General features: G+C 44.7%; 1 long non-coding RNA gene across 1 annotated transcript; it reads left to right on the top strand.

Moving 5' to 3' along the window:
* Positions 1–3,661: 3,661 nt before the first annotated feature.
* On the top strand, positions 3,662–4,207 carry LOC307203344. Its single transcript, XR_013833165.1, has 2 exons — positions 3,662–3,776; positions 4,025–4,207. It is a non-coding gene; the product is annotated as an uncharacterized lncRNA (long non-coding RNA).
* The last annotated feature ends 3,168 nt before the right edge of the window (positions 4,208–7,375 follow it).

The following is a 7,375-nucleotide window of genomic DNA, read 5'->3' as shown; positions in this document are numbered from 1 at the left end:
TTTTATGAGATTGGGGAAGCTGTAGCTCTTCAGGTGATGATCAACTTCCATTGGTTCCAGCCAGCAACAACAACAATTTTATTATTTGTACTCCACCCATCTGATTGGGTTGTCCCAGCCACTCAGGGCAGCTTCCAACATCTGTAAAAACATAGTAAGACACCACAGATTAAAAGGCTTTCCAATACAGGGCTACCTTCAGCAGTCTTCTAAAGGTTATATAGGTACTCATCTCCTTGACATCTGACGGGAGGGCGTTCCACAGGGTGGGTGCCACTACTGAGAAGGCCCTCTGCCTGGTTCCCTGTAGCTCCACTTCTTGCAGTGAGGGAACCACCAGAAGGCCCTTGGAGCTGGATCTCAGTTTCTGGGCCAAACGATGGGAGTGGAGACGCTTTTTCAGGTCAGAGGTGATGGGAGTTGGAGTCCAGCAACATCTGTGGGTCACGATCCCCAAGCCTTGTTGTAGTAGAGACAAACATCCAGTTTTCATTTGATTTCCTTTCTCTACATGTCAGGGAACTGCCATCAGTGCTGGAGGGAGAGAGCAAAATCCAGAGGGATTCCAGAGAGCGTCCCGGGATTGGGAGAGGCAGCCCATCTTCTGGGGAAGACAATCAGCGTAGCACCAGTGGAGAAGGGGGGCAGATGGGGGAAGTGGCGAGGCGGTCCCATGACTCCTTGCCGGGGACCAGCGGGGAGAGTAGGGGTCCTCCGCTGCCTACGCCCTCCTTGCGCAGAAGGCTTTCACGCAGAGAGAGTAGGAGGAGACTAGGCGTCAAAGAGCTTCTTTGCTGGAAGAAGTTTAAGAAACGCCCACTGACGGATTCTGCCAGCGATTGAGACAGCCACGGGTGAGTGGCTGTCCGGACAGAAAAGGTTCACTCAGGCAACCCAGCCAGGTGTTTGCACCGGCTTACGCATGAGCAACCCCTAGAACCATTACACTACATAAGTGATTTGCACAGTTGCATTGATGAAACGTTGCCAAAAACACTGTTGATGTTACCTTGTGTACAATTACATCAAGAGTTTTGATAGGAAGGGCCATAGTTCCGTGGTAGGGGATATGCTTTGCATGCAGGTCAGATCCTGTTCCCATTCTCTCCACTGATGGGTTAGGAACAGACCGCTGTCTAAAACCCGAGGATTGCTGCCAGCCAGTCTAAACCAGAGACAGAGAACCTGTGGTCTTCCAGATGGAGTTTTAGGGCTGATGGGAGCTACCATCCACACTGGCATGGCCCTGTGGTTAGGGAGATGACAGGAGTTGGAGTCCAACAAATATCTTAGAGGACTGCAGATTCTCCTTCCCTGATATGGACTTAAGGCAGAAAGTGGGTGAGTTGAGGCCAGACTCCTATTTTGTGCCAAGTTCCTTATCTACACCAAAGGCCTGACAGATGTTATGGTTTTTATTTTTTGTTGTTAATATACAATATTAGCTAATATAAAATAATTTTTGTTGCCAATATAAAATATGCTACAAATGTTGATCACCTCAAGGATCAAACTCAAATAGGAGTATGAGGGTGCTAGTAGATGGAATTAATCCCTAAGAAATGTTGTGTGAAGACACCCTCCCATGTTTTAGGACGCAAACCCTGCAGTGTTGACCATCTGTACTAGGCCCCTGTTTTAGGTTGGACTGAAGCTGAGAGAGAACAACAACCCTGAAATGTTGTTCACTGCTTTTCTCCCCACACTGCATGTTTGGCAGAAAAAGTAATCTGCAATAACCCTGTTGTGTAGCTCAGTGTTTCCCAACCTTGGGCCTCCAGCTGTTTTCGGACTACAATTCCCATCATCCCTGACCACTGGTCTTGTTAGCTAAGGTTGATGGGAGTTGTAGTCCAAAAACAGCTGAAGGCCCAAGGTTGGGAAACACTGGTGTAGCTCACCCTTACACACCTTACGCAGGTTGGATTTCTGTGCTGCAAGAGAACAAGTTACACCAGGCTTGCAACAAAGTCCAAAGTTAATGTTTCAGAAGGAAAGGAGAGGCTGAGGCTGGTATGGATTCCCAGTTTTTTTTTTAAAGCAAACCCTCATACATCTCATGTTGCAGGCAGGCAGATATATTTTAAGTTGGCCTCTCAGACACTCTTCCCAGGGTAATGTAAGCACTCTGTTGCAGTTCAGCCTCCTTTGGCTTGCATGTGGATTGGTTGCAAATATTAATGTTCCAAAAATAAAATACTGCTGAGGATGCAAGACCCAAGTTAGGGCTACTATGAATGACCATTTTTTAAAAAAAGATATTTATTAAAGTTTCCAATATGAATGACCATTTTTGCAGCCACCAACAAATAAATATTTTCAGGTGAAACAGGAGATTGTATTACCAAAAACAATGTCACTAAACTTTTATTTTTGTGCTATCAACTGTGCCCATGTATTTGTAACCTTGGCTTTCAGGGAAAAAATTCCCAAAGGAAAGTTTCTCATTGTACCAAATCAATGCTGGAAATAAAGCTATTTTCTAACCTTTATGAATTTTACATTTCTCCAATACTTCTGATTATGACTGCAGAAAGATTTAGACACACTTCAAAAGCTAAGGTGCTCAGGCCGCAAAGACTCATGCTTCGCTTGTTTCTAAATTTCAAGCTGCTAAAAGGTCAGAGTATATAATTAAGTTCAGAGAAATGGCTCCAACTCCCACAAATGAAAATAATAGTTGATCAAGGGATTGGAAGAACCCCCTTGCAAATTATAACAATTGAGGCTTTTTGGTTTATAAAAAAGGCGAGTTAACGGGGAACTTGATAGAGGCGTGTAAAAATTATGCACTGGTGCGGGGGAAAACAGAGTAGTTTATCTTCCTCATACGATAATGCAGGGCCATGCAATGAAGACAAAAACTCACCTTAGTGTGATGCTTAATTCTTCCTAATTGGTTGTAACCAATGTTAGTTAGAGTAGACCCACTGGCATTAAATGAAGATGAATAACTTACGTCTATTAATTTCAGTAAGGGACGCAGGTGGCGCTGTGGGTTAAAGCCTCAGCGCCTAGGACTTGCCGATCGAAAGGTCGGCGGTTCGAATCCCTGCGGCGGGGTGCGCTCCCGCTGCTCGGTCCCAGCGCCTGCCAACCTAGCAGTTCGAAAGCACCTCCGGGTGCAAGTAGATAAATAGGGACCGCTTACCAGCGGGAAGGTAAACGGCGTTTCCGTGTGCGGCTCTGGCTCGCCAGATGCAGCTTTGTCACGCTGGCCACGTGACCCGGAAGTGTCTCCGGACAGCGCTGGCCCCTGGCCTCTTAAGTGAGATGGGTGCACAACCCCAGAGTCTGTCAAGACTGGCCCGTACGGGCAGGGGTACCTTTACCTTTACCTATTAATTTCAGTGGGCCTTCTCAGAGTAACAGTATGCTACACTGCAATAGTTTTACACACACCCTGCATTAGATAGCAATTTGTATTACAGTACTTCACTTACTTCAAAATGTCACCAGCATTTTATGTGTTGGGGGCTCTCCTTCTCATTCTGCTGAGGCCCAGGACTTCTGCCTCAAAGTCTGACCCTGATTGTGGTGCAATTGCTCTCTGGCCTGTGCTTGCACAATAAACAGCAGTGAGGCAGCTCAAAGTGCACACACTGGGACATAATCAGTGAAGTATGACCTTCAGCACTTTCTCTCCTTTCATTTTCACCCACATTTTGCGGAGAGAAGTAAATAATAGGAGCAACAAGGTGAGCATTAAGATCTGCCACGTACAGGCGGTTTGCTGTTTGCCCTCCCTTGTCCCCAAAGCTACCAACTCTGTTGTTGTTGTTGTTTAGTCGTTTAGTCGTGTCCGACTCTTCGTGATCCCATGGACCAGAGAACGCCAGGCACTCCTGTCCTCCACTGCCCCCCGCAGCTTGGTCAGACTCATGCTGGTAACCTCGAAAACACTATCCAACCATCTCGTCCTCTGTCGCCCCCTTCTCCTTGTGCCCTCCATCTTTCCCAGCATCAGGGTCTTCTCCAGGGAGTCTTCTCTTCTCATGAGGTGGCCAAAGTACTGGAGCCTCAGCTTCACAATCTGTCCTTGCAGAGGACCTTTGTATGAATTAGTACTTTCTGTGCTGTATCTATGTACTTTTGTCCTTCCTGGCTGTGATGCTTTAAGACTTTTTTAAATGTTTTGCTCTCTTTTTTTTAAATTATGTTTCATTTTTTAAAAAACAAATCAATAAAATAATTGTATGATAGAAAAGGTGCGGGATAAATAATTGGTTAAAGACAAATAACCTCCATGCAACAAACCAGAATGTAATCAGAATGAATCCTCTTTATTGTATAATCAGAACAAATGGCCTTCCACCAAACATTCCGCCCCCCCCCCAATCCTAGGGTTGCCATATTTCAAAATGTAAAAGCCAGGACACCCCCCAGGGTTGTTGAGCTTTTTAACGAAAATGCTCAAAAAACTACAATTTTTTGGTTTACATGCCAGAGATCCAGGACAGACCAACACCTGGAAATTCCCCCTGGATGTAACTTCCGCCTTTGAAATCCTGGAAATGTCTGGGAAAATCCAGACATAATGGCAGCCCTACCCAATCCATCTTCTCACTCACCACAATTTTCTTGGTGGCCAGATTTTTGGCACAACCCAGTCTGCAGGCCCCTCTGGCATGCTTTTTAACTCTTCTTTTTGTTTCTGAATGTTTTCAAGCTATTTCGTCAAGATTTCCTGCTGCCCAGATTCCCTCCCTCTTTCTTTCTTTCTTTCTTTCTTTCTTTCTTTCTTTCTTTCTTTCTTTCTTTCTCAGGGCCTTTTCAGGAGCATTGGACACAGGTGGCAACTGGACTGCAGCCACTGTCTGCTGGCTCCTCAGGTGCCCAGAACTAAAAAAACCCCACCCCATCTCATCCCGGTCCACTTGCTGAAATTGCAAACGCCAGGCTATCAGTTCAAGGGACGAGGACTTCTCTGCATCTGAGACTGCAGAACATAAAGCAAACACTATGGTTGGGTGGGGGACCTGAGCAATTCAGTGCCGCCTCCTTCTGTTTTCTCAAATACTAACTTCAGGGGATGGGAATGCCTGGCTTTCTACTGGAAATGCGCCAAGAGAAGCAGAGAAGAACTGCCGACAGTCTAGCTCATTTCTTAGTATTTTCCATGATCAGTACTGCATTCTTCTTGATTTCCCGGCTTCTCCTATTATCAAAGTTCTGTTACAGGCTCCGTTCACCCTCTGCTTCCCCAGTGTGCATGCGCCCGCCCCGGGCACTGTCAACCTGTGCTACGCCACTGGTGGTTGGTGACATTTAAGCCAGCAGCTTAAAAAGGAGGGCAGGTCACCGTTACCCTGACAGCTCACCCATCACCCTGGGCCAGTTATTTAGACCATGTACAGTAACACTAGTGTACATTGATATTTTTTTTTTAAGTTCCCTGATATCAAAAGCCTACAATCTATAGCTTTCAGGGGTCCCACTGATATTGCTGCTGCTGCTGCTGCTGGAGGCTGCTTGGTTGGCACTGACCCAGAACAGGGACTTCTTGGTGGTGGTTCTCAATTTGAGGACCCCCCCCTCCCGTGAGGTGTGTTCCTCTTCCTCATCATTAATGTTGAGGAGGGATTTAAAAACATACCCCGTTTGCCCAAGCATTTGATGGCTGAAAGACACTGTAGCACCCTGCTTGTGGTTAACGCTTAGCTGGAATGAAATATTCAATGCAGCAATAGAGAAATTAAAATAATAATTTATTTGTCAGGCAAATAAATATGAGGCACAGTGGTATATGGTTACCAAGCTCTGGCCTGGCCTCCTGCCATTCTGGCCAGCACTTATATTTCCTTAATCCAGCCCCCTTGCTCCTCCTGTGGCTGCCTCTGTCCAATCAGCCTGGCTGAAATTCCTATTGGCTGTTTGCTAGAACCAATCACAAAAGATACACCCATTTCCTCATGCCCTTTTATGGGAAACAAAAAGCTATATATTCTTCTATCTATAAATGACAAATAAGTAGTAATATATCTTACATGTGTCTCAGCAAGGAACCTTAATTACCAGCTCACCTCGCCCTATTGCCCTCCAAAACAAATGGTTTAATCTCAAATTTTTATCTTAAACAGATGTCAAGGATCTTGAATTTACATCATCATTGAAAGATCTCCTTCTCTTGAAGGTCTTTTAAACAAAGGCCTGACAACCATATGTATGCTCTAATGATGTTTCCTGCTTGGCAGGTGGCTGATGGCCCCTGTGATCTCTTCCAACTATATGAAATAAGAATCTAGCATAAGGATTTAACATTTCTTAGCTTCTAATTCCTTTGCATAATTACATTTAAGCCAATATATTTAATACATAACATAGATAGCTTTTTAGAAGAATAAACCTTTTCAAAGTAAGGAACAGTTTCCAGCCTCAAAATAGAAAGAAAGAAAACCTATCTTCTCCAGCCAAGCCAGTTGCCTTTTTCACTGCTCTTGACCTTTCAACCTTAGGAAAATATGGCTCAAGTTTAATGGGAGGCACATGGTTTTATTTTACTATTTACCCACTCTTAATTATGTTTTTCTCTGCTTTTTTATCTTCTGTAATATGTAGGGTCAGTGTAACCTTGGCTGTCAGCCTGTAATTCCCTTTGACTTTGAGAATTGTTTTCTGCTATAAATCAGGGGGCCCCCTTGTCCAGGAGAATAAACATCTTGCCAAGGTTCTTAGGCAGCTGGTCTTCTGCCTGGCATGAACATTTGAAAATCTTTAAGCTCATTTTAAAATACAGGCCCTGATCAAGCCTCAATAAAAATGCAGGCTATGATTAGATGCCTCAACACCATTCCAGGCAACCTTGAAACTACAGAATTAGCTGTCTTTAGGATTGTGACTATGTTCACACACTCTTCATGTTTTAAAATACACTTTTTAATTTATTTTAAATGTTTCCTTTTTTCCTTTTGCTGCTTTGTGGTTTGCTACCCTGGGCTCTTTTAGAAGGGCAGGCCAGAAATCCAATAAAGGAAATAAATATATCTGAAATCACCCATTTGATTAGAATGCCTGGGTCTCTGCAAAGTTGGCATTGCATGGTTTTGTTTCCTGAGGAAGGTTTATGTGGCATATGCTGGTAGTTTAAATGGGAAATTTATTAGGCAGCTTTTTGGAAGCTGACACGGATAACTGAGAAATATGGCGGGGGCGGGGGCGTGTAGACTTTAGCTCCGTAACAGCTTTTCCAAAGTTGCTGCATCAGTCGGGTTTTAGGACCCGGCGGGAAACTATTTTGGGGCACAGCGCGGAACTGCGTGACGGATAAGAGTTTGCCTGTTGCCATGGAGACGGAGAAAGCCTAAGGCCTGTACTTCCGGTAGGAAATGCACAGCTAAAAGGAAAGCCATCGATTCCCGCATTTCGCTCCATTAGC

The sequence above is a fragment of the Podarcis cretensis genome (assembly GCF_951804945.1).
Source record: "Podarcis cretensis genome assembly, chromosome: 14".
Lineage (NCBI taxonomy): Eukaryota > Metazoa > Chordata > Lepidosauria > Squamata > Lacertidae > Podarcis > Podarcis cretensis.
Note: the sequence above shows the minus strand (reverse complement) of the source record. Positions and strands in the feature narration are given on the sequence as shown.